The 27572-nt window shown below is 44.9% G+C and overlaps 1 protein-coding gene across 6 annotated transcripts in view; it reads right to left on the bottom strand.

The window, feature by feature from the left end:
- The window catches only part of syt1a (synaptotagmin Ia), a 152947-nt gene that overhangs the window by 62256 nt on the left and 63119 nt on the right, over positions 1-27572 (bottom strand). For 4 of the 6 annotated variants that reach the window (XM_054800775.1, XM_054800769.1, XM_054800772.1 and 1 more), the window contains one exon: positions 24682-24759. The exons of 1 other annotated variant lie outside the window; for it this stretch is intronic. The gene's annotated coding sequence lies outside the window, so the exon portion shown is untranslated. Of the gene's footprint in view, positions 1-24681; positions 24915-27572 lie in introns of those variants that run through there. One more of the 6 variants, XM_054800770.1, reaches the window with a different exon arrangement.

The raw sequence follows: 27572 nt of genomic DNA, 5'->3' as shown, positions 1-27572 counted from the left end.
TTGTTATAGGTATATGTTTGTTTATAGGCATATGTTTGTTTATAGGTATGTTTGTTTATAGGTATATGTTTGTTATAGGTATATGATTGTTACAGGTATATGTTGGTTTATAGTTATATGTTTGTTATAGGTATGTTTGTTTATAGGCATATGTTTGTTTATAGGTATGTTTGTTTATAGGTATATGTTTGTTATAGGTATATGATTGTTACAGGTATATGTTTGTTTATAGTTATATGTTTGTTATAGGTATATGTTTGTTTATAGGCATATGTTTGTTTATAGGTATGTTTGTTTATAGGTATATGTTTGTTACAGGTATATGTTTGTTATAGGTATATGATTGTTACAGGTATATGTTTGTTTATAGGTATATGTTTGTTATAGGTATATGTTTGTTTATAGGCATATGTTTGTTTATAGGTATGTTTGTTTATAGGTATATGTTTGTTATAGGTATATGTTTGTTATAGGTATGTTTGTTTATAGGTATATGTTTGTTTATAGGTATATGTTTGTTATAGGTATATGTTTGTTTATAGATATATGTTTGTTATAGGTATGTTTGTTTATAGGTATATGTTTGTTATAGGTATATGTTTGTTTATAGGATTATGTTTGTTTATAGGTATGTTTGTTTATAGGTATATGTTTGTTATAGGTATATGATTGTTACAGGTATATGTTGGTTTATAGTTATATGTTTGTTATAGGTATGTTTGTTTATAGGCATATGTTTGTTTATAGGTATGTTTGTTTATAGGTATATGTTTGTTATAGGTATATGATTGTTACAGGTATATGTTTGTTTATAGTTATATGTTTGTTATAGGTATATGTTTGTTTATAGGCATATGTTTGTTTATAGGTATGTTTGTTTATAGGTATATGTTTGTTATAGGTATATGTTTGTTATAGGTATGTTTGTTTATAGGTATATGTTTGTTATAGGTATGTTTGTTTATTGGTATATGTTTGTTATAGGTATATGTTTGTTTATAGATATATGTTTGTTTATAGGCATATGTTTGTTTATAGGTATGTTTGTTTAGAGGTATAATATGTTTGTTATAGGTATATGTTTGTTTATAGATATATGTTTGTTTATAGGCATATGTTTGTTTATAGGTATATGTTTGTTTATAGATATATGTTTGTTTATAGGTATGTGTTTGTTTATAGGCATATGTTTGTTTATAGGTATATGTTTGTTTATAGGTATGTGTTTGTTTATAGGTATATGTTTGTTTATAGGTGTGGTGTGTTGTGTGCTGCGCTGCTGCCCTCTCCTGTGCTCATGTTCGCAGTGCACTCGCCACACCATCATGAGGAGCGGATTGGCAACACCTGGAGATAATTAACGAGACCAGTCTTAAGACACAGATCTCCAGACACCGTTGCCAGATCGTTGATTCACAATCCTCGACCCAGGCGCTCCCTGCTACCTTCTGATGCTATTTGCCTCTGTGCTAGTGACCTTTGCTAGTTCCTTTTTCCTGCTTGGATTATTCAGCAGCGTAAGCATTGTGTAGAACTATCCTGCTTGACCACTCAGCAGCGCCTTTTGTTCCAGCTCTACCCCTTTTGGTAGCTCCCTTAGTTATTCTGCCTTTTTCCCGTCTGCACTCGGGTCACCTTTTGTTGCCGCATCCTTGTTTGTATTTTGCTGCCTTTGTTATCCCTTTTTTGGCTTGGAATAAACCATTTCCAACCCTCACGTCGACTCACGCGTCTTGGAATCCCCTCCTGCGGCTCACTCCGTTCCTAACAATAGGTATATGTTTGTTACAGGTATATGTTTGTTTATAGGCATATGTTTGTTTATAGGTATGTTTGTTTATAGATATATGTTTGTTTATAGGTATATGTTTGTTTATAGGTATATGTTTGTTATAGGTATATGTTTGTTTATAGATATGTTTGTTTATAGGTATATGTTTGTTTATAGGTATATGTTTGTTACAGGTATATGTTTGTTTATAGGTATGTTTGTTTATAGGTATATGTTTGTTACAGGTATATGTTTGTTTATAGGCATATGTTTGTTTATAGGCATATGTTTGTTTATAGGTATATGTTTGTTACAGGTATATGTTTGTTTATAGGCATATGTTTGTAATAGGTATATGTTTGTTTATAGGTATATGTTTGTTTATAGGTATATGTTTGTTACAGGTATATGTTTGTTTATAGGTATATGTTTGTTATAGGTATATGTTTGTTTATAGGCATATGTTTGTTTATAGGCATATGTTTGTTTATAGGTATGTTTGTTTATAGGTATATGTTTTTTTACAGGCATATGTTTGTTGATAGGTATATGTTTGTTTATAGGCATATGTTTGTTAATAGGTATAAACTGATCACCACCTGGTGGTAAGTTGGCTCCGATGGTGGGGGAGGATGCCGGTCAGACCTGGCAGGCCCAAACGTATTGTGAGGGTCTGCTGGGAACGACTGGCAGAGTCCCCTGTCAGAAGGAGTTTCAACTCCCACCTCCGGGAGAGCTTCGACCATGTTCCGAGGGAGGTGGCAGACATTGAGTCTGAATGGGCCATGTTCCGTGCCTCTATTGTCGAGGCAGCTGATCGGAGCTGTGGCCGTAAGGTGGTTGGTGCCTGTCGTGGCGGTAATCCCAGAACCCGTTGGTGGACACCAGTGGTGAGGGATGCCGTCAAGATGAAGAAGGAGTCCTATCGGGCCTTTTTGGCTCATTGGACTCCGGAAGCAGCTGACAGGTATCGGCAGGCCAAGCGGTCTGCGGCTCTGGCAGTTGCTGAGGCAAAAACTTGGACATGGGAGGAGTTCGGAGAAACCATGGAGAACGACTTCCGGACGGCTTCAAAGAGATTCTGGACCACCATTCGGCGTCTCAGGAGGGGGAAGCAGTGCACAGTCAACACCGTGTATGTTGGGGATGGTGTGCTGCTGACCTCAACTCGGGATGTTGTGGATTGGTGGAAAGAATACTTCGAAGGCCTCCTCAATCCCACTGACACGTCTTCCTATGAGGAAGCAGAGCCTGGGGACTCCACGGTGGGCTCTCCTATCTCTGGGGCTGAGGTTGCCGAGGTTGTCAAAAAGCTCCTCGGTGGCAGGGCCCAGGGGGTGGATGAGATCCGCCCGGAGTTCCTTAAGGCCATGGATGCTGTAGGCATGTCTTGGTTGACACGACTCTGCAGCATCGCGTGGACATCGGGGGCAGTGCCTCTGGATTGGCAGACCGGGGTGGTGGTTCCCATTTTTAAGAAGGGGGACCGGAGGGTGTGTTCCAACTATCGTGGAATCACACTCCTCAGCCTCCCTGGTAAGGTCTATTCAGGGGTTCTGCAGAGGAGGATCCGCCGGATAGTTGAATCTCGGATTCAGGAGGAGCAGTGTGGTTTTCGTCCTGGTCGTGGAACTGTGGACCAGCTCTACACTCTCAGCAGGGTCCTTGAGGGTCCATGGGAGTTTGCCCAACCAGTCTACATGTGTTTTGTGGACTTGGAGAAGGCATTCGACCGTGTTCCTCGAGGAATTTTGTGGGGAGTACTCCGGGAGTATGGGGTATCGGACCAGCTAATTCAAGCTGTTCGTTCCCTGTATGACCGGTGTCAGAGTTTGGTTCGCATTGCCGGCAGTAAGTCGGACCCGTTTCCAGTGAAGGTTGGACTCCGCCAGGGCTGCCCTTTGTCACCAATTCTGTTCATTATTTTTATGGACAGAATTTCTAGGCGCAGCCAGGGCGTTGAGGGGTTCCGGTTTGGTGGCTGCAGGATTGAGTCTCTGCTTTTTGCAGATGATGTGGTCCTGCTGGCTTCATCAAGCCGTGAACTTCAACTTTCACTGGATCGGTTCGCAGCCGAGTGCGAAGCGGCCGGGATGAGAATCAGCACCTCCAAGTCTGAGTCCATGGTTCTCGCCCGGAAAAGGGTGGAATGCCATCTCCAAGTCGGGGATGAGATCCTGCCCCAAGTGGAGGAGTTTAGGTACCTTGGGGTCTTATTCACGAGTGAGGGAAGGATGGAACGCGAGATCGATAAGCGAATTGGTGCGGCGTCAGCAGTGATGCAGACTCTACATCGGTCTGTTGTGGTGAAGAGAGAGCTAAGCCAAAAGGCAAAGCTCTCAATTTACTGGTCGATCTACGTTCCTACCCTCACCTATGGTCATGAGCTTTGGGTAATGACCGAAAGGACAAGATCACGGGTACAAGCGGCCAAAATGAGTTTTCTCCGTAGGGTGGCTGGGCTCTACCTTAGAGATAGGGTGAGAAGCACTGTCATCCGGGAGAGACTCGGAGTAGAACCGCTGCTCCTCCGCATTGAGAGGAGCCAGATGAGGTGGCTTGGGCATCTGGTCAGGATGCCTCCCGGACGCCTCCCTGGGGAGGTGTTTAGGGCAAGTCCGACCGGTAAAAGGCCTCAGGGAAGACCCAGGACACGTTGGAGAGACTATGTTTCCCAACTGGCCTGGGAACGCCTCGGGATCCGCCGGGAGGAGCTGGACGAAGTGGCCGGGGAGAGGAAAATCTGGGCCTCCCTGCTTAGGCTGTTGCCCCCGCGACCCGATCTCGGATAAGCGGTAGAAGATGGATGGATGGATGTTTGTTTATAGGCATATGTTTGTTACAGGTATATGTTTGTTTATAGGCATATGTTTGTTTATAGGTATATGTTTGTTTATAGGTATATATTTGTTCATAGGCATATGTTTGTTGATAGGCATATGTTTGTTTATAGGTATATGTTTGTTTATAGGCATATGTTTGTTTAGAGGTACAGTATATGTTTGTTTATAGGCATATGTTTGTTTATAGGTATATGTTTGTTTATAGGCATATGTTTCTTTATAGGTATATGTTTGTTTATAGGTATGTGTTTGTTTATAGGTATATGTTTGTTTATAGGCATATGTGTGTTTATAGGTATGTGTTTGTTTATAAGTATGTGTTTGTTTATAGGCATATGTTTGTTTATAGGTATGAGTTTGTTTATAGAAATATGTTTGTTTATAGGCATGTGTTTGTTTATAGGCATGTGTTTGTTTATAGGTATATGTTTGTTTAAAGGCATATTGTCTTGTATTGTATTGTATGTACTTTATTGATCCCACAGTGGGGAAATTTACTTGTTACAGCAGCAAGCAAGCAAGACAAGTAAAGAGAACAGTAAAGTAAAGCACTACAACATGTTTCAGGTGGTGCAGGTGTTGTAGAGCCTGACAGCGGTCGGTATGAAGGACCTGCGGAACCTCTCCTTCTTACACCGTGGGTGTAACAGTCTGCTGCTGAAGGAGCTGCTAAGGGAACCCACAGTGTCATGTAGCGGGTGAGAGGTGTTGTCCATGATGGATGTCAGCTTAGCCAACATCCTTCTCTCCCCCACTTCCTCCACGGAGTCCAGAGGACCGTCCAGGACAGAGCTCGCTCTCCTGATCAGCCTATTGATCCTGCTCCTGTCCCTGTCTGTGCTGCCCCCTCTCCAGCAGCCCACAGCATAGAAGATGGCTGAGGCCACCACAGAGTCATAAAAGGTCCGTAAAAGAGTCCTGCACACACCAAAGGACCTCAGTCTCCTCAGCAGGTGGAGGCGACTCTGGCCCTTCTTGTAGAGGGCGTGGGTGTTGACGGACCAGTCCAGTTCCAGTTTTCAAGGTGAACACCCAGGAATTTGTAGCTGTCTACCAACTCTATGTCCGCTCCCTGGATGTTCACCGGTGTGAAGTGAGATGTTTTCCTCTGGAAGTTAATGATCATCTCCTTTGTCTTGCTGGTGTTGAGTTGCAGCTGGTTAAGCTCACTCCAGCTGACAAAGTCCCTGATGACCGTCCTGTATTCCAGATCATTCCCCTCTGAAACACAACCAACAATGGCTGTGTCATCGGAGAACTTCTGGATGTGACACTGTGTGGAGTTGTGTGTGAAGTCCGAGGTGTAGAGGGTGAAGAGGAAAGGGGAGAGCACCGTACCCTGAGGGGCACCTGTGCTGCAGAGTACACACAGTGACGGAGCCTCACATACTGTGGTCTGTTGGTGAGGTAGTCTATAACCCATGCAGTCAGGTGTTGGTCTACTCCCACACTCTCCATCTTCACTCTGAGCAGTGACGGCTGGATGGTGTTAAAGGCACTGGAGAAGTCAAAAAACATGACCCTCACAGCGCTCCCGCTGTCCTCCAGGTGCAGCAGGTAGATCACTGCGTCATCCACTCCGATCCGAGGCCGGTAAGCAAACTGCAGGGGGTCCAGCTGAGTGCCCACCAGTGTGCCCATGTTTATAGGTATATGTTTGTTTATAGGTATATGTTTGTTTATAGGTATGTGTTTGTTTATAGGTATATATTTGTTTATAGGTGTATGTTTGTTCATAGGCATATGTTTGTTATGACATGAACTGCGTCAATAGGAACAACAAAAGTGGAGGAATAGTGGCTGTGTATGTGGATAAAAATCTGAATTATAAAGTAGTAAAGAACATGTCAATTGCTTTTGATAACATTCTAGAATGCATAACTATTGAAATCAGTAAAGAGAAAAGTAAAAATGTACTAATAAGTTGTATATACAGAACACCTAAGTCTAGCATTGAAATATTAGAGGATTGGATCAAAGCAACATTCACAGACATTAGCCAAAAAATAATCTTTTTATGTGGAGATTTCAATATTGACCTTCTAAATTCAAATAACCAAACAGAATAGATAACTTTATAGATACAATGAACAGTTTAAGTCTTTATCCAAAAATCACCAGGCCAAGCAGAATTACAGATCACAGCGCAACATGAATTGATAACATATTTACCAATGATATCGACAACAACATGACAAGTGGACTGTTAATGATATTACTGACCATCTTCCGGTGTTTACGATTTACAATGAAAACTATAAAAAGAGAAAGAAGGACGATATCAGGACAGTCAGAAGATCACATCCAGAGGAAAGTATCAGTGCTTTTAGGAAAGATTTGGAAAAACAAAGATGGGAGTGCGTATATAGTGAGAATGATGTGAACGAGGCGTACAAAAACTTTCTTAATGTTTATATGAAGTGCTATAACAGACATTGTCCACTGAGAGAAGTATTTAATAAGCAAAGGAAGAGAAATCAGCCATGGATGACCAAGGGACTACTAAACGCCTGTAAGAAGAAAAATACACGATATAGGAGATTTATCATTCAAAACACTAAAGAAGCAGGAAACATATATAAAACATACAAAAAAGAGTTAGCAAACATCCTGAGAGTGTGTAGGAAAGAATATTATAGTCAATTATTAAACAAGAATAAAAACATCACTAGAGCAACATGGGGCATTCTAAAGAGTATTATACGGAACGGTGCTAAGAAAGACTACTCTCTTTATCTTATAGATGGAAATGATAAATATGATAATATGAATCAGGTAGTTGAAAGGTTCAACAATTACTTTGTAAATATTGGACTGGATTTGGAAACAATGGGCCTCATTCACGAACATCTTCTTAAAAGTCTTCTTAAGAAGTGTACTTAAGAAGGCGGGGGTTGGAAACTGCGCCACATTCAGGACACGTTCTTAAGTAAGGATAATCGTTCGCACCGGTGTTCTTAGGTTGATGAATGCCAACTGCGATGCCCGTGCAGGTGAGGCCTAATTTGCATAGGTCACCGCCTATTATTTCCCATATAAGGTAAAAAATGTGCCGTGCGCAACAGGCAGCTGGAGGCGGAGATGGCAACGCGCAAGGGCAAGACTGAGGAGCAGCTGGACAACAAACGAAAGATAAACGTTCAATTCTACAGAAATAGAGGTGCTTTTACAAGGAGTGAGCGAACACAACACCACCTTATTTTCACGTGTATCCACCGGTCATCAGGCCATCCAGAAAGAGTCGGCATGGAGCACCATTGCAGGAAACATAAATGCCGTTTCCACGGAGAAACGCACCACCGCAGAGGTTAAAAAGAAGTGTTTTGACTTAAAATAGACTTAAAAAAAAAAAGATTGGACTGCACCGGAGGGATCTGGAGGAAACGGGAGGCGGGCCATCAATCAGAAACCAAACCATTTCGGAAACTCTAGAAAATATTTACACAATCATGATGGAAAAATAAAGTCAAAATACATAGTTTGTGTGTGACAATGTATTTTTTCTGTGGTTACATTTGATTAGACGCTGCCTAATTAATACAGCAGCCCCGTGCTCTGGCTCAAGACGTGGCTGGGGGCGCATGTCGTTATCTGGGGGTGCTACATGCGCAATAGACACACCACGTTTCATTGCGATGTTATTCTGATGATCCTGCACACCTGCAAGAACAGAGAGGGAAGCCTGAAGTCTGAAGCGGGACATCAAATATTGGTGGCTTTCAGCAAATAAATCTAATGGTCCCTTTACATTCTCTCTCTGCGCAGCGCACGTCCAGCCAGCTACTTTTTGTTTGATGAATTGGGATTTGAATATATATTTATCCATGGAGTATATTTGAGTTGTTTTGATGATAAATCATTGTTGGGATATTTTATTTGCACTACATTTTTTGGGATCAGGTTGCAAAATCCATCATGAGGGCGATTGTGCATTGAAAGTGCAAGCTTTGCTTGTGCGTAAGAGTCCTCCTGAGCGTTTGTAGAATTTGTTCTTAGATCTAAGAACTGGGAGTTAAGAACACGTTTCATGAATGCCAAAAATCTTTAGAAGGCTTTAAGAACGCGTTTGTGCGTAAGAACGTTTCGTGAATGAGGCCCAAAGATCCCAAATGACCCCTAGTAGAGAAAAGAAATGAGATCATAGACAAGAATCCCAATTCCATGTTCCTCACTAACGTCACACAAAAGGAAATCATAGATATTGTCAATAAATTCAAAGCGAAAACATCAACCGATTGCAACGCAATAGAAATGGAAAGGATGAAAAGGGTTATAAATGAGATTGTACAACCGCTAACGTACCTTAGCAACCTATCATTCCAGACAGGTCAATTCCCAAATAAAATGAAATAGCTAAAGTAGTTCCAATCTTTAAAAATGGAAACAAACATCAATTCATAAATTACCGACCAGTGTCCTTACTGCCACAATTTTCCAAAATCATTGAAAAAGTATTTAATAACAGGTTGGACAATTTTATAAACAAAAATGAGTTACTCACGGAGAGTCAATACGGATACAGAAGCAACATTTCAACTTCCATGGCACTGATAGAAATTACAGAGGAAATCACCAACGCTATAGATCATAGAAAGTGCACGGCTGCAGTATTTATGGATTTAACAAAAGCCTCTGACACAATGAATCATGATATTCTAATCACTAAACTAGAAAGGTATGGAATCAGAGGGTTAGTCTTGAACTGGGTTAAAAGCTACTTAGCTGACAGGAGGCAATATGTGAAGCTAGGAGAACATACGTCCGAGGAGTTAAACATATCATGCGGCGTTCCCCAGGGGTCAATTCTAGGACCAAAACTATTCAATCTCTATATAAAGGACATCTGTAAAGTCCCAAGAGACCTAAAGCTAGTATTTATTAGCAGACGATACAATCGCATTATGTTCTGGAGACAGCACACCAGAGCCAGTACAACAAATCACAGATGAACTAACTCTACTAAAAAGATGGTTTGATAAAAACAGACTATCCCTGAACCTCAGTAAAACTAAAGTAATGCTATTTGGTAAGTGTAAAAAGGAAACGTACCAGCAAATACAAATTGATGGTGTAGACATTGACAGGGCGAACAAAAATACATTTCTCGGGGTTATAATAGATGAGAAGATGAACTGGAAATCTCACATTAAAAATGTAAAACATAAAGTGGCAAGAAACACCTCAATACTGAATAAAGCTAAATTTGTCCTTCACCAAAAAGCACTACAGTACATACGCTCTACTGCTCACTGATATCAGCATATCTAACTTATTGTGTGGAGTTATGGGTAATAACTACAAAAGTGCACTTCAGCCACTAACTGTGCTACAAAAAGGTCACTCAGGATCATCCATAATGCTGCTTACAGAGAACACACAAACTTTTTATTTATAAAATCACAATTATTTAAAATTTGCGGATCTAGTAAACCTTCAGACGGCTAAAATTATGCATAAAGCAAACAATAACCTTCTACCGAAAAATGTAAAACAATTCTTATCAAAAAGAGAGGAGAAATATGATCTGAGAGGAAAATGGAACCTAAAACACTTCAATGCACGGACAACACTGAACACTTTCAGCATTTCTGGATGTGGAATCAAGTTGTGGAATGGATTGAGTGAGGAACTCAAACAATGCACAACAATGAGCCATTTGAAGAAAAAGTACAAGCAGTTGATGTTCACAAAATACAAAGAAGAAGAGACCTGAACCACTGTGTACATACAATACTACAGTATATCTAACCACTACTATACTGACTACTAACTCTTCATTGTGGAGAGTACATGGTCTGTACTCACTCATTATCAATCAAACACTTCTTCAATCATTCTATCAGTTATTATTAAGCCTCTAGCTTCCTTTTAGTAAGTAAAAACCTTGGCTATGATTGCACTACATTGTCATGTAGACCTACAAAGTACACTTGGAAGAACAAGAGGTGAATAAATGTATTGCAGCTGATGTGAAACTGATGAGGGGTAGGATTAAATAAGCTTTGCTTCTTCCTACTCCTTTTTGGACATGCAAAATTGTGAATTGTACTATGTGATGTGCTACTGTCTGACTCATATGCATGTTCAGGATTAAAACCATGAACCATGAACCATGTACATATTCGTCCCACCACTTTCTTTTTTTACGCCACATAGTTAGTATGGATTCAAATATTAAGCAGGAAATCACACGACGTGCTACCACATCAGTCACACGTTGAACTGGGAAGTCAGAGTGAGAGTGACGTGATCTCTGAGTTAAAAGCGTTCCAGATGCCAAGTCAGAAAAACTTCACACTATAGCAATATTTTTGATAAATTATTTATGGATTATTTACCGTTTACACACGAGGCAGCCATCATTGATTGCTAACTCAGAGGTGGTGTGGATGCTTTGAATTCCAAGTTGAACATTTCAACTTCGGGGGGCGTTTCAGTCGGGTGTTCCCGCTAGGAACTCGGAAATTCCGACTTCCAAGTACAAATGAAACGCACCATGAGCACGCTAAAGTCTTCGCTGCACTGATTGGCCAAGGCAAGCAATGTCATGTGATTATCTGCAGCCAGTGATGGCTAAGCGGGGCGTGTCATTACGAATTGACACGATGGGTCCGGTGTGTCTTAACCTCCGTGGGACCCCTGGGACCGACTCACCGAACCCCTAATGTTCGATCGAACCCAGGTTAAGAACCACTGTCCTAATGTCTTATTGTAATGTTTATTTCATGGTCATTTACATCAGATGGGATGCATTTTCTCCTCATGAAAAGACAGTTATGGCTCAAACAGTTTGCCATTTGAGCACAGACAAGAAGGAAAGAGGCCGGGGGACCTGACGGGTATCCAAATCCTCAGCTCGAACGGCAGTTTTTCCAAACTTTCCCATCAACCACTTAAATGCTGCCAACATGGGTCCAATGAGGAGCCCTGCGACCTTGGATGAGACGTGCTGAGAGCCGAGCCCGGCATACAAACATTGCATTAGCATCCATAATGTGGACGCAACCCCGCAGCACTGCCACTGTCTACTCCCGGGCCTGAGGCAAGGAGACCTGAGTGCATGAACAGAAGCTGAAATCCAACCATTCCAGAGCTTGGCTCAATGCTTCAGAGCTGTGCTCAGGTTGCGACCTTCAGGCATTAAGTTGGTAATCGTGACCCGCCTCCTAATGACTCAAGCGTGTCGGACAGTTTCAATGGCAAATAGGAAGGAAACAAGTGCGATGATCCCAAATGGAATACAAGAAAGTGCGTCCGGCAGGACCTTGAGCATGTACTGGCTGTGATTATAGAGATGGATCACCTCTTGCATGCGACATAAACGCTTTTCATTTCATGCTTAGAGCAGCATCAGCAGGGTTTTTACCCTTCCTGCTTGCACTGTCATAACAGCAAATTAGACGCTCTATGCTGCTGATTTGCTTTCCGGGGAACACAGACGAGGGCCAGGCTCACATCTGATTCTGAGGACCATACAATCAGGCCGCATTGTTGCTGGAGTGGGACCCTCTCCTGCACCATCATTAGGCCAATTAGAATGCTGCATCAGCGAGCATGTTGGGATATTTGCTAGCTCAGACAGAGCCATGCTAATGCTAACTATCTTGGCATAGAAGCAGGACAACACAAACACAATTAATCACCACTACCGGTCAGGGCAGACTCTGCAGGAAGACTCGGCATCACTGAGATAAACAGATGATTTATAGGCAGCAGGAATCAGTGGCGGCACAACCCATTATAGCACTTAGATTTCTTATCGTTGGGAAGACGGCAGCAAATGATGCCGAATGGTGACTCATCACATCAAAGACAAAAATGCTCACTTGTGGCCCCTCTTGTGTAGCAAAAGTAATGTTGGAAATATCTCAGCGTGACACAGTACACTTCTAAGCCACTGGGGTGTTGATTAAGACGTGAGTAGATTTGTGGTCTGGAAAAAAGCTGCATGGTGAGAACAGAGCAGCCTGTGAAGTATGAATGATAATACAGTACAATATGGAAGTGGCAGTGTGCAAGCGTGCATGAAGTCATTTATGCACACTTTAAACCCTGCAAGCCAACCTACCTTGGTATTCCCAGTGTCAGTGAGTGGCGTGTGGATGTTTTTTCCATCAGAGTTAAAACGTCTGCTTGCTACTTGTTGATGTCCAAGTAGAAGCTGTTGTAATTCTACACTTCATCAACTTTACTGAAGGTTTGTCAGATCAACCCACGTACAGTAGACGTCAGCACCGTTAATCACCGAGTGCTTCTATTCACACTCACTGCATTTATTGGCTAATTAAATGCAAGCCATCAATGAAGGTGAAGAATCCCCAGCAGGCGTGCGGAAGTGAGTGCTGCCTCCGCAATTCCATGCAATGCACGTCTGAAAGCTGTAAAAAATATCTTTGAGCTTCAATTTGTGGGACAATCAACGTTTCAAAACGCACCGACATTGTTTTGTGCCCTGGGTAAATACAGTTTGTTCCTCCAATCATATTTTTTCAATGTACTTTTATTCAAATGAATGTTCAGATCTTGTCTGGTCTCGTTTTTATGGACCCGATCTCGTGTGTCTCGTGACACCTCCACTGAGTACTCATATGCTGAAGTAAAGAGAAAAACAAAAAGCATTTGATCCTGAAAGCTCACATTGAGCTTTATCCTTTAAAAGCCACGAGAGTGAAACACTGCTGACATTTCAAGGAATGAGGCTGTTAGGGGGAAAATGACAAGCGTTTTGTCTCCCTTTAGCCACGACAGAGACAGTATTACGGTGAACATCACTTTTCTCAAGTGCACTTCTTGGCCCTCCTTGCCTTGTTAAGGTGCGGACCAGCCAACATGTAATTTTCACAATAATGGTTGATTGTCACTGTAACCATGACAACCAGTGATGCAGAGACACAGTAGGACGGACCTAAAATATGGCTAAAATGTCTTGTATTTTGAAAGGAAACAGAGGCACCTGTGAGTGTCGGAGCACGGTGTTGGGTCACTTGCATCACACTTTAATGCACCCTTCATCTCCTTTCATTTGGCTCTAATTGGAAAAGATGTCTGCTGCTTCCTCCAAAATGTCCTAAATTGCTATTTCATGCAAACCAGTGCTTGTGTGTGCGTGTATGCGTGTGTATGCGTGCGTGCGCGTGTGTGTGTGAGTGTGAGGCCGCCGTAGTTTGACCTTGAGCTGAGTGTAAACACTTGACTGACTGATCTGTGAAGAAGAAGAAAGAAGGGGGAAGTAACAGCTCGCTTTCTGCTTCCTCCTGTCACATGTTGACAGGCCGCATAAACACATGGGTGGGGGGGGATGGGGGGGGCGGCAGTGCAGCTCCCTGGAGGGACAAAAGTCAAGATGAGAGATTGGACAAGTTACTCAGACGTGTCCATGAGGATAGACTCCACCCTTTATATAGTGACAAACAAACCTTCCTGCATTTGGACAAAAAGACATGCTGGACCCCCCCGGCCCTCCACTACTTGGTGTTATCATCCATCCATTTATATCCTGGTATTATCATTTCTAGTAATATTCATTGGTTTGATTGCTTTACATTTCAATGTTCAAGGTAATAAAAAGGTGATTTTTTTTCCCCTCAGCTTTACGGCACCCCCTGAAAGCCACGGCACCCTTAGCATTGGCCTATATTGTCTAATGCACCAGCCCGGGGGTCGGCAACCTTTACTATCAAAAGTGCCATTTTGTCCACAACAGAAAAGCAGTGTGAATCCCATCAAACATCATCCTTGAAGGTTTTGTGTTTTTGTGGTCACATATCAAGCGTATCGGTCTGCCAGCGTCGTTGGCGGAGAAGACAAAGAAATCTGAATGCACAATGAAAAACTTCTTCTGAGATGTTTCTTTCGTGTGGAGATGTATCCATGGTCAAACATCGGCTCCCCCGCCCTTCCTCGTGCTCATCCAATCACCAGTCAGAACTCATCCGGGATGCATTCACGGTCTTCCAAAAAGTGGGACATTCTGAACACTTTTCAAAAATGTGCATTTTCCTTACTGGGGTGTTAAAAAAATATCGGTGCGTTGTGAAGGGAGCCACAACAAGGAGGATGAAGAGTCGCATGTGCCTGCTGACCCCTGGACCGGCCGGCTCTTCCCCCCCTACCGGGTGCTATTACTCAAAGCACCCAGGGTTAAAAATGATTGACAGTATGATTGGCTTATTACGTCGTGGCCATTGGGAATCAGCCTGCATGGCTTGTGATGGGACGCCTCATTGTGTCCTCCACCCAATCAATGAGGGATGCAACATCTGTGACCTTCGGGGTCTGACCTCTTGATGGAGGCTTCATCTGGCACCGATCATGAAGGACCTCGTAAGGCGAGCCGCTGCAGGACTAGATGTACATAGTTGAGGAGAATGGTGAGCATCCCGTCCTGGCTGACGCTAATTTGCCACCGGGGGGAAGACCGTGTTCCTGCCTGCACACGCATGCTTGTGGCCCGCAGGCAAATTTGTCAGTGTTTGTAAAAAAAGAAGAGCATTAAGGTGAAAGCAGCGTGTCCTAGCAGCCATTCAGCGGTGTAATAGCAGAAGAAGAGGAGCCACTATATTGACTTGTACACGAAGTGACAGCGCCATTTAGTCTTCCGTGCTGCTAGATCATCCCCTGATGAGCTGCATTGCTTGTTTTCTTGGTAAAACCTTCTTTTTGATGGTCTGCCGTCCACCCCCGAGGCTCCGCCATGATCCTATTTGGAATGCTTGTGTGTGGTAATGAGGTTATTTGTCTTTGCAAAGCAGAGCAGATCTATAGTTGTCACGCTCTGGCCGGAGATGAATGTGCAGGCTGGCCTCCGCTCTCTTTAACAAAGTAAAAAAAGCAATGAAAAAAAAAGAAATGCAGACAAGCGTTTGCATGCTCATTCATCATTTGGTGCGCCATATAAAAAGGTATCGTATGAGTGGCCTTTCCGGAAAGCAGACAGAAAAGTCTGAATGTACAGTGTAATGGCATACTGTACGCAGTACAAGTAGTACACACGGTACACACCTCATTAGGACTCACATTCCTCACTTCCAAGCCCTAATTCTTCCCTGTGTTTTCACAGCCAGGGCAGGATACCATTATCATGCAAGGATCATGGTTGTCATGGAAACCGAGGAAGGCGCACGGCGGTAAGCCGTCTCCTCACACGTCCTGGAACATTGGGAATTAGTGTGAAAACTCTGCCGCCTTCAACAAAAAACATGGACGTGACACCACATTTGGCGGTATTGTTCTTGTGGAACATCAGGCTGCTCGCTCGCAGCGCGCCAAGTCGTCGTGGACGTGACCACTGATCAGTGTTTGTGTTGCACCACACCGAGTCACCGCACGCTGCAACATTTGGGATTCTTCAGGCGGGAACAGCTGCTGCTTCCGGAAGGACGGAGTCCCATGTTTGTCTGTTATTTTGAAATATCTTATCCTCACTTTGGGATGATGTCATAAATAGCGCCTTCACTCACTTACTTCATGACTTACGTTTAATTGATGCATACGCATCATGGCAAGCCACGCCTCTCTGTTATGACGACAGATGGCGGCACAGTGTAGCTCCACACAGACTGACGCTTTTTTTAACTCGATCCTGCCCTGAACACATCAACAGCAGTGCGATTCCAGAATCATAGATGTATGTACCTGTATGTATGTATGGCCAACTCACGAAACACGTCTCAAGTCCAAAATGACTTCCTCACGGTCACTCGAATACCGCAAGATGCATTCATTTCATTATGCGTACTGTATATGTGTGGTCGAAACAAACAGAAAGCATTTAAGTATGCTCGCAAAACCCAGAAAATAAACTCAAAACATGTGAATTCATTGAATGCAACCCCTGTTTGCCCACAACACGGTTAAAGTGTGATTCAAAGGTGAATAGGCTTTCACACGCGTGTGCTATCTTTGAGCTTCATTTCCATTTTCACTTCATTTGGAGCTCTTCATACAAATATTCTGTATGACAATCCTCTCCTGCCTTTTATCTTTCTTTCAATGAAGTCAAAATGGCCATACTTCAGACATACAGTCAAACCTGTCTTAGCGGCCACCTGTATAGAACGGCCACCTGCCTAGAGCAGCCACTGAAAAATCCCCCGCAGCAAATGTACATGTTATAGACCCTGTGTATAGCAGTCACCTGTCCAACGCGGCCAGCGGCCACCCATTTTGGCTCCCTTGGTCAATATCTGACCGCATATAGCGGCCAAATTACCAACTCAAGTAGAAGCTTGGTTTTTTAATCACTGAAGCCGTCGTGTGTAGACTTTAATTACTGAGTCGTAGTTGGACATAAAAAAGCCGTCTTCTTATTTTGTAATGCCGCTGTGAAAAGATTCAATGACGGCCAAAACAGTAATCTTCCCACTTTGCAATGCCGTGAATAGATTCTAAAATAGCCAAAATACCTGAATAAAACATAAAATATCACTTAATTGCTGACTAATTAGAGATTAGAAGCCCATTCAATAAGAAAGGAGTGATGGTATTGTTAGTTTACGACGATCTTCGCACCTCCTCCGCACTCAATTGTTCACGCACACACCCATTCATGACTGCTTCACGCGTATCTTGTACATATATCCTCGGGCTCCTTCACTAAAATTTTTTATTTCTTGCTTTTAAAATCGTGTTTAAAAAAAAATCAAAGATGGAAATTTGTGACGCTCTGCAGGACAGGAGCGAGCGTCCCCTGTCCTGCGCTCTCATTGGCAGGCTGTGCCTTCTCCGGGGAGGAAGAGGCAGCCGCTTCATGGCTGGTGGCCGCGCAGCTGCGGTCAATTAACATTTGTGGCGGATAAAAGGCCAGCGCCGTCGAATGTGCGGCGCTGGTTCATTGTTGTTATTGATATTACTAGTTTCTTCACCGGAGCTGTTACCTAGATTTACCTACCTGTTTATGTGTCAACAGAGCCTTTTCCCCTATGTCTCTTGGTTTCGCTCCAGTCTTTTTGTGAATACATGCTAATATGTGTGCGCACAAATTCAAAATGGCCACCAACCTGTCTATAGCGGCCCCCTGTCTATGGCGGCCACTTTTGCCATTTCCCTTCAGTGGCCGCTATAGACAGATTTGACTGTACTTGCAAATGGTGATTAATCACGATGAATTAATTTGAAAACTGTGATGAATCTGATTCAGCTTCGTAATCATTTACTTCTAATATGGACGTACAATCCCTCTGCTAAGCCTTCTTGGGTGAGAACACCTCAAGTCTTCCAGCGGAGACCAGATTGTGGCCTGAATGAGAAGATGGAAGACGGATGAAGGCTATTTTCCACAAGCTCCCAGTGACTTTGTGGCCATCCTGCAAGACGAGGGCGATGAAGGGAAGATGGCCAGTGAGGCGACGACGGCCATCTGCAAGCTCATCCTGCAAAGCTAATCTGATTACTGAAACTTCTGAAGAAGTCCGTGTCTCGCTCAGTCCTTTTCTTCCGGCTGCTTCTCCATCACATCTGCTTTCCTTCCACAAGACATGCTGACTAGCCCCGCCCCTTAGGCGGGCCTCACATCCCGACGTATGTGCTGGCTACGTGCAAAAATGGGGAAAATCGCAAGAGATGCACGTGGACTGCACGGATTTTCAAACCTGCAGACAGCATGCAAAGCCAGTAGGAAGAAAATTGGTGATTTTGCGCGTGCGTGCAGGAAAAGCTTGCACGCAACCAGGTCGCAAGGGCAAGGCAGAGGAGGACAACAACTTTAAAAGTACATTGTCTACTTTGCCTGGGCAAGGCAGTGACTCCTCCAGCTGTACACTCCGGTTCTCCCGGTCACGACAGCCGTAGGTGCCGTAGGAAGCCGGTACGCCCATCTTGCAATGGAAGTGAGCAGGCTTCATGAGCCTCGCACGATGCCCACACACATACGCCCCCTGCGAGTGAAACGTAACACAGCCTTACAAGAAGCGCACCTAGCACGCACGAGTCAAACGCCGCACTCACCAACTAAAAGCTACGGCAAGCACGTGGGTATCTGAATCACTTGCTCCATAAGTACGACACACTTTGCCACCCCTCTGATATCCTACTTCCTCGACATGCTGGCCATGGCCAACACATTTCCCAGAAATTGCGCAGCCCGTGTGTGTGGTAACACGTAGGTCCCACTTAAAAAGTGGTTTGGTACAAAGCGACATAAAAAAGATGAGTGCTTAATGGCGTGTGCTGGGACATGATAGGGTGCATTCTACATGCTGTTGAAGAGGATCAATACCCTGATCAATACAGTTCCAAATCACCTGCCAAGGAGAGTCCTTGAGCGGCTGGTAGGAGAGAGAGGAGCAGATAAATGTGCAGTGTGCGTGCAAACACACAAACACACCATGCACAAAGGTTAGCGCGTGGCTAGCGGCACGTCGCTCAAGCTTAGTGGAGTGTGGGGCGGCCCCAAAGTGACTGACAGGCGGGCCCAGGAGAGAACACCTGAGGTCGGACACCAGCGCTGATCCAGTTCTTCTTCTTTCTCTTCTCTTCTTCTTTAAAAGCAGACAAAAGTATGCCTCCGAATCCCCCTCCTTCCTCACTGGTCATGCACCATCTTCAATGATTCTACGCAACCTGCTGGATGAACAAAACAGTCAACACGTCAGCTCTTTTCTCTCTTTTAATTGCTTGCTAGGAAATACGTCACCCCAGAAAGGGGCTTGATGATCTTTATGAGTAAGGAAGCACAGGAAAACAATGTGTGCGTCTGCACGCTGGAACTCTTTTCCTCCATTGTCTCCCAAGAAACACGCTTGGAAAACAGCAGGCTGGTTCTCTTGATGCCAACTTGCGTTCTTGCTGATTGAAAGCATGAAATCATTTTGTTGATAAAAGCACAGACACGTACTTCCTCTTCTGTCATATCCACCCTGCATCGTCAACCTGCATGCAAATCAGCACACATGCGGCGGGTCAGGTGACCTCCGTCCCAGACACTTCACCCACGGGGGTGCACACACACACACACACACACACACACACACACGCACGCACACACACACTGACAGTCCATTAGCAAAGTATATTAAGTGAATGTCAGACTCGAGCCGCCGTAATCCGCAGTCTCTCCCAGGTGCATCCTGGGTAATTTGCTTCCGTGGAGGGGGCTCCGGGTGGGGGTTAATGGCGGCAGAGGTTATGTACACTCATGTTTTTGCAGCGTGGGAATGAAGACGAGCTGATTTACAGCATTTACAATATCACCAACGTGTATTATTCTGGAATCATGTCACTCACGGGGAGGAGATTGGAGCTAGGAACGCTTGATTTGGTTCATTCAAACTTTTAGTGAGGACCCCCACCCCCACTTGCAACACCCCCAAATTGCAGTCACGACTTGTGACGGGGAGGGAAGGTGACAACGGATGAATAATGCACCAATGTGCTGCAGTTATTCACAGCCATCTAACACGTCGCAACACCGCACACATGCACACACCTTCCCCACATCATCATGCTACGTGCACACGCACAAGCGGTGCAAATCAGGCAGAGACATGAGAGCGGGGGGGGGGGTAAAAACCAAACCATGGGGAATTATTCCTTGTGGCTGCCGTGCATAAAAGGCGCTGATTGCTTCCTAAACTTGCACTGGTGCTCGTATTCATCTCTATTTTGCACGCAACCTTTCTGAGCGTACAAACCCAGCGTGGGACACATCTGTAATGGGATCTGTTCCTCGGCGACGGGGCGGTGGATAATGTGCTCCCGAATCGATGCCCGAGATCAGCGATTAGCCTCCATTTGCCGCGCGCTGCTCCCGGTGAGGAGCGTCACAGGACGAAGTTTGGAGGAAGAAAAAAAAGCCCGATCTGAAGATAACCTCTGCGAGATAGCCTCCTGGCATGACGGATCTTTTAATTGCAGCTAAGCAACACTGAGAGGAAGGAGGCACTGACCCATGGAAATAGGAACAAAATAAGAACATAATCCATGCAACGTTAGTCTGTCCACCAATCACGTTGCACCGTGGCCTCGTGGTCAGCATGTTGGCCACACAGACAGGACATCGGGAAGATGTGGGTTGGAGTCTCCATTGGGCATCTCCGTGTGGAGTTTGCATGTTCTCCCCGTGCATGGGCGGGTTTCCCCCCCCCACATTCCAAAACCATGCATGTTAGGTTAATCAGAGACTCTAAGTTGTTCATATGAATGCTTGCTTGTTGATACGTGCCCTGCCATTGGCTGGCCACCAGTCCAGGGTGTACCCCACCTCTCGCCCCAAGCCAGCTGGGATAGGCTCCAGCATACCCCTACAAGCCCAGTGAAGACAAGATGAATGGATGGATGTTCACCAATCAATGCACTGCACCGTTTAACCCGTTTTTCGTTTAGGTGCCCTCCAACCAACAGAAGGGTGCCCAAATGTGGCCGAGACCACTTCATTTGGTACCCTTCACAACTTTTGGACCACACAAAAAATGGACAACACTAATCAGTAAATCCTAAAGCACAACAACAAAGATGGAGGACACCTGATGTTGAGGACAACAACCACACCCTGGACAGTAGCTGACAGTTGGCGAGTGTTCCGGGGGTGCCAAAGAGGCATCAGTGGAAAACACCTATCCTCCCCACATCCCCTCAATTATGCTAATGCTTACATATCCAAATGACCCCCAATGGTTATTAGCTGCCTCAATTAGGCGACATGTTGTACGGGGGAGCGTGGGGGGGTTTGGCTGTCTGCAGGTGAAAAGTGAGGCCGCAGGGCAAGACGTTATTGTTTGTGTCAGGCTGCGGGGGCTGCACGTGGTGTGTGTTTGCTGATGTTGTGTACAATCAATGTCATGCTGAGACCATGTTTACATATTTCTCTATGTGTGCGTGTGCGTGTGCGTGTGCGTGTGCGTGTGCGTGTGCGTGTGCGTGAGAGCAAACACCGGGACTGTAGTTTGCATGTAAAGAGAGCTGCTGATATGTGAAGACGAATAAGCATTCAGACAGTATAAACATAAGCACATGACTTCCTTCAACAGCCTGATGGTGACATGTGGACGCCGTGTGTGTAGTCATTGATGACAGGGCCTAGTAAATAGTCAAATATGGCATTTACACCATGGAGCAGCATAGACGCTCCATCAAGGATGCCGGGAACTGTCCATGGTGCTGATCCAGCTCAGCAGGCCCTGAGCAAACAGGCTGGTCCTGCTGTGGAGGACCAAGGTGCTCTATTTGGACTTTGTGCCGCAGGACGGGGGGTTGGGCACTATTGACCATCTCCATGGTGGTCAGGCTCTGTAATATGAGGTGGTTGATTCCAGCTGACAGGCTGGGATGTCGGGCTGAATGTAACGGCTGAGCCCTGACACCCAGCTCCCCCTACCCCCACTTGAGGAGAGAGGCCAGCCAATCAGAGTGCAGGAGGGCACTGAGTCACGTCGACAGCAAAGTGAGACCAGTGGAGCGGGAGGAGCAGAGCTTGGGGCGGGAATGTGCACGGATGGAAGGTTGTGGTCACAAAGCAACACACACTAAAGCATCTACAGCAAAGCTGAAGCTAAAAAAGAAGCACATCCATCAAGTTAAGTCCTAAAGCACGGGCGTCAAACCCTGAGCCACATGGCAGCTGTGGTTACCCTCTGAGCGCCGCCTGGAACTGTCAAAGCATATTCACATATTCTCATGCGGAATCATACGGCATATTTCATTATTCTCACTTTTACTCTCCATTGTTGACCAACAACACTGAAACAAGCCCAAGTGCCAACAGCACATGGGACTACACAAGTATCATGTCAATGACAATAAACAGAATAATCATTCATGATTAGATTCATACTATAATGAACAGTTTAAATCGGATTTGACAACAGAAAATGAAAACCTTTTCCATCTAAACTGAAAGCAAATATATTTAGCGAGAAAGATTAGATGTCTTTTTCATTTAAAACAAAATTTCTGACAACGTGGGGGCATGCTCCTAATGAGACCACGGATGGTGTCCTGGGGGATCTCCTTCCAGATCTGGACCAGGGCATCACTGCGGTACCTGGACGCATGGAGGAGATTCCAGGAGACAGGTAGTTACTCCAGGAGAGCTGGACAGGGCCGTAGAAGGTCCTTCAACCCTCAGCTTGATCAGTATCTGCTCCTTTGTGCAAGGAGGAACAGGATGAGCACTGCCAGAGCCCTACAAAATGACCTCCAGCAGGCCACTGGTGTGAATGTTTCTGACCAAACAATCAGAAACAGGCTCCATGAGGGTGGCCTGAGGGCCCGACGTTCTGTAGTGGGCCCTGTGCTCACTGCCCAGCACCGTAGAGCTCCATTGGCATTTGCCATAGACCACCAGAATTGGCAACTACACCACTGGTGCCCTGTCCTCTTCACTGATGAGAACAAGTTCAACCTGAGCACATGCGACAGACGTGAAAGGGTCTGGAGATGCCGTGGAGAACGTTATGCTGCCTGCAACATCATTCAGCATGACCGGTTTGGTGGTGGGTCAGTGATGGTCTGGGGAGGCATATCCCTGGAAGGACGCACAGACCTCTACAGGTTAGATAACGGCACCCTGACTGCTATTAGGTGTTGGGATGAAATCCTTGGACCCATTGTCAGAACCTACGCTGGTGCAGTGGGACCTGGGTTCCTCCTGGTTCACGACAATGCCCGACCTCATGTGGCTAGTGTATGCAGGTAGTTCCTGGAGGATGAAGGAATTGATACCATTGACTGGCCCCCACGTTCACCTGACCTAAACCCAATAGAACACCTCTGGGACATTATGTTTAGGTCCATCCGGCGCCGCCAGGTTGCTCCTCAGACTGTCCAGGAGCTCATGGATGCCCTGGTCCAGATCTGGGAGGAGATCCCCCAGGACACCATCCGTAGTCTCATTAGGAGCATGCCCCCACGTTGTCAGGCATGCGTACAAGCACGTGGGGGCCACACAAACTACTGAGAATCATTTTGAGTTGCTACAATGACATTTTAGCTAAATGGACCAGTCTGATGCATCATTTTTTCACTTTCGTTTTTGGGGGGTCTTTGATTTCCCCCCTCTATAGGGTGATCATTTTCATTTCTATCAAATGATGTGGCATCATTTTGTTACTAATACATCACCCACTTATTATCAGGAAACATATTCAACATATATATATATATAAATGTCAATAATAATCTTAAAAATAATAAATAAAATCTAATTAAAAATAGAGCATTACTCTATTAAAAGCGTTACAAATATAATTTACATATTTGTAAAAATAATAACATAAAATGCTTGTCTTTTTGGCCTGCATTATTTCCAGGCTTTGGCGGGCCGAATCGGGCCCCCGGGTCTTGAGTTTGACACCTGTGTCCTAAAGTGTCAGCTTCCTGTTAGCACCCAGAGGAGACACCCAAAGGCCTCCCACACGCCAAGGTTGTGCCAAGGTCATCAGCGCTAGCAAGGTGGTGATGATGATGATACACATAAAGACCCAGTGGACCTTGCAGGAGAAGAAGGGAATCCAACCACAGCAGCACAAATTCCCTAAATGACGTTTTTTTTTAATGCCAGCTGCCGAGGCCGGCTCGTGCACTCTCACGTACACGGTGGAAATTTGAAGCTCTTTTGAAGCGAGAGCATGGAAACATGCAGCATCTGGCCCCCACCAGGAAGTTGTGATGGAAGTGTAAATGGAGATAAATAGAGATGTCTTCCTGTGCCTCACTGTGTGTCACCAATCACAGCCATTGAAAAATAATAAGAAGAATAACAATGAGCATTAGCATCTTCAATTAGCAGCAACATCACATGAAAAAAACCATCAAATAAGAACATGTGCCACTTATTGGCCACACGTCAGCTTCTTCATCAAAAAGACTCATGATATTGATTTGCTATGATCTGCTGTGATGTCTTCATGCTCATTGAAATAAAGGTGAGTGAGCTTATGCCCTGACACCCCCAAAAAACTCATCTTGGGATGTTCTCCCTTTCAGTAATCCTGTCACTGGCAATCTGACACCTGTCACCATGCATGAGCTGGCTGGCGACCGCGCCCCCACCCCGTTCACCAATGTTTGTATTTTCTAAGAATCACGACATCACGTGTGTGTGTGTGTGTGTGTGTCAGGTACGTGTCCTACCAGGCAGCAGGCTGTCTTCCTGAGAGCGCAGGTCACAGTCCCAGGAAGGGCGTCAAGTTGGGGGTGCTGAATCTGCGTCTGTGCGGTGACGAAAAAGCAAGCAAATAAAAACCCTCCGAAAGAAAGCACCACCACCACCACGGCTAAAGAAACACTCCCGATGGCACACTTCAGCTTCCAGCGAGCAAGCGGCTGGCTCTCTCTCTCTCTCAGTCCGTGACACTCGCTCCTCTATTCCCGCCCACCTACTCAAGCCCACCACAGCCCCCTGCACCCCCCCTCCATCGCTCACTCTCTTCCTCTGCTGTCAGACAAAGTGCACATATCCCCTCCATCCCTGCGCTCACTATTTTCTGACATTTTCTCCACCCACTCACACACTCTGCTCCACCAAAACAACAATCAGTGTGTGTGCGTGGGGGGGTAGGAGAGAGGAGGGGCCTTCAGACAAACAAACATTGAAGGAATATGATGCTGTATGGTCTCCATCTTCCTCCGCATCCCACCACAGAGTATGGGCGTCCCCTCAAAGCATCCCACCCCTGCCCGGCCATATGTGGCTCATCCAGGGAGGGGCATGTGTGTCACCTGCAGGAGCCTAAAGGAGCACGCTAGCAGCCTGCAGGTGGTAATTATGGGCTGTAACTCACTGCCTACACACGGCTTCTAAAATGTCCCATTTGGACTCAAAGTGCACAAAAAGACTCATTTGCATCAACTTTTCAACATCTACTGTATGTTATAATAAATCATTGGGGGTGTCACGTGTCACTCATACACGACACCGGGTGTATGACAACGAGACGAGATTTTGTCATTACAGCCGTCCCTCACTTATCACGGTTAATTGCTTCCATACGCGAGCACCATAAGTCAATAAATGAAAAAAGGCCCCGCCTCTAGAATGCGCACACATGACAGATATTACACAACATATAACGTCTTCCAAATGCCTTACATTTGCATTTGACTTCATGTAGCCGTTTGTATGATTGACCATGGGCCAATAATACGTACAATGTGCTTGTATTTGCATACTGGATGTTTCACTAATAATAGGCCGTACCCCACAACAGTTAGCATTTATTCATTCATTTACAGTAAGAAAAAACACCATAGAGTGAAGGAGCGCTGTCTGAACCACAGTGTAGCATGGAACGACTGCACATTTACAAAAAAAATACAAAAAACTATAACAATATGCCAATAGATTGCAATCTACTAATATTATTTCTACTACGTTACACTCTTCTGCACTGTGTGTATGCTAGCAGGCCCGCCTCCACCCACCGGGACAAAGAGACTGTATGACTGACAAAAGGGCTCACTTCATTCATACCGTTGTTCTATAGAACAAACGTGCCAAGGGGCTGAAATTAATGCACAGAGTGAAGCCTCCCACCTGTTTGGAGGAAAACAGACACGCGTGCACATGGCAATATATTGGTTAGCCACTTCATTTTCATTCATGGTGTCATTCACTCCTTCATCCATTCATTCATTCATCATCATCCTAGGCCTAGTGCCCACCACACAGTTTTTTTGTGAATGAGAAATCATGTCACATTTTAATCTTGCAAGATCTTGTGACAAGAGATCTTGTGACAAGAGATCTTGTGGCAGGAGGTCTTGTGACAGGGGATCTTGTGACATGAGATCTTGTGAGAGATCTTGTGAGAGATCTTGTGAGAGATCTTGTGAGAGATCTTGTGAGAGATCTTGTGAGAGATCTTGTGAGAGCCCTATAAAAAGCATGATTGCAAAGGACAAGCCCATAGTGTAGTGTTGAGCTAATAGGTGTGCCTAACATTGTGGTCAGAGGGTTGATGAAGAGTCATAGAGCATCGTCGTCAGCAAAACTATAACAAAAACAAAATAGATAACAAAAATAAAACTGTGTTCCTATCTGGAATGTCACGGTGCCGACCACGCACAAGGAAATACCTCAGCGTTATTTGAGTATTCTGTAGCTGGGCGGATTATCCGTCGGAAAATGGCACCCGCTTCCGTTTGCCGTAATAGAATCTGTCAGGTAGATGGAAAGTGCGATTCGGCTGAGAGGAAAAGAGCATTGTTTGCATACGTGGGTGCGCGCACGTCGTGATGTGTGGCGTGCAGACGCGTGTCAGAGTAAATAAAGCGCATGAGTCTGACACACAACGCTGTGGACGGCATAAAGGAGTGCAGAGACAAAGCAAACATGGAGATGGTGGTAATGATTAACAGCTAGCCTGGACATTGGACGCTTTTGCTTCATTTGCTGGATGGGTGTGTGTGTGTGTGCTGGACAGGTGATGCGACCAGGGCCTCATTGTCCCTCAGCAGGCTTCTGCTTGGACCCAAATGGGCTGAGGAAGAGGAGTGGGCACGGTGAGTTTATTGGGGTTTATGGCAGAAAAGTCTGCTGTAGCCGCAACCCAAATCCTGCTGAGGCCATTCCGTGTCGCACCTGCGGCCCAGAAACTGCAACTTCTCTCACATTGAAGCTGGCTGCAAGATGAGATGTATAAAATAGAATGTAGCATGTGTTGTGTTTATTTCATGGCAGGACCTGACATGTTGCTGGAGAACATACGCTCATCATTGTCATTCATTACTCAGTGGTAGAGTGCTAGCAAAACCAAGCGTAAACACACGACAAGCATCAGCCATGTAGAACACATGTCGCATACGTAATCATAATGTACACAATCCAAGTAGAACTTTCCAAAGAGGTGAACACAAAGAAAGCTGTCATCTTCCAACCTTGACATGTTGGAGAAGTAGCAAATAGCACAGAGTGAGATAAAGGTGCCCGAGTAAGGAGCCAGACCAACACAAAGCTCCATTTTCTAAATGTCAGCAGCATTTGAAAGCCTGGACAACCTGGACACTTTGAATGAAAGACCAAG

The sequence above is a fragment of the Dunckerocampus dactyliophorus genome, chromosome 15 (genome assembly GCF_027744805.1).
Source record: "Dunckerocampus dactyliophorus isolate RoL2022-P2 chromosome 15, RoL_Ddac_1.1, whole genome shotgun sequence".
Taxonomy (NCBI): Eukaryota; Metazoa; Chordata; class Actinopteri; order Syngnathiformes; family Syngnathidae; genus Dunckerocampus; species Dunckerocampus dactyliophorus.
The sequence above is the reverse complement of the archived record's forward strand: the minus strand, read 5'-3'. Positions and strand labels throughout refer to the sequence as shown.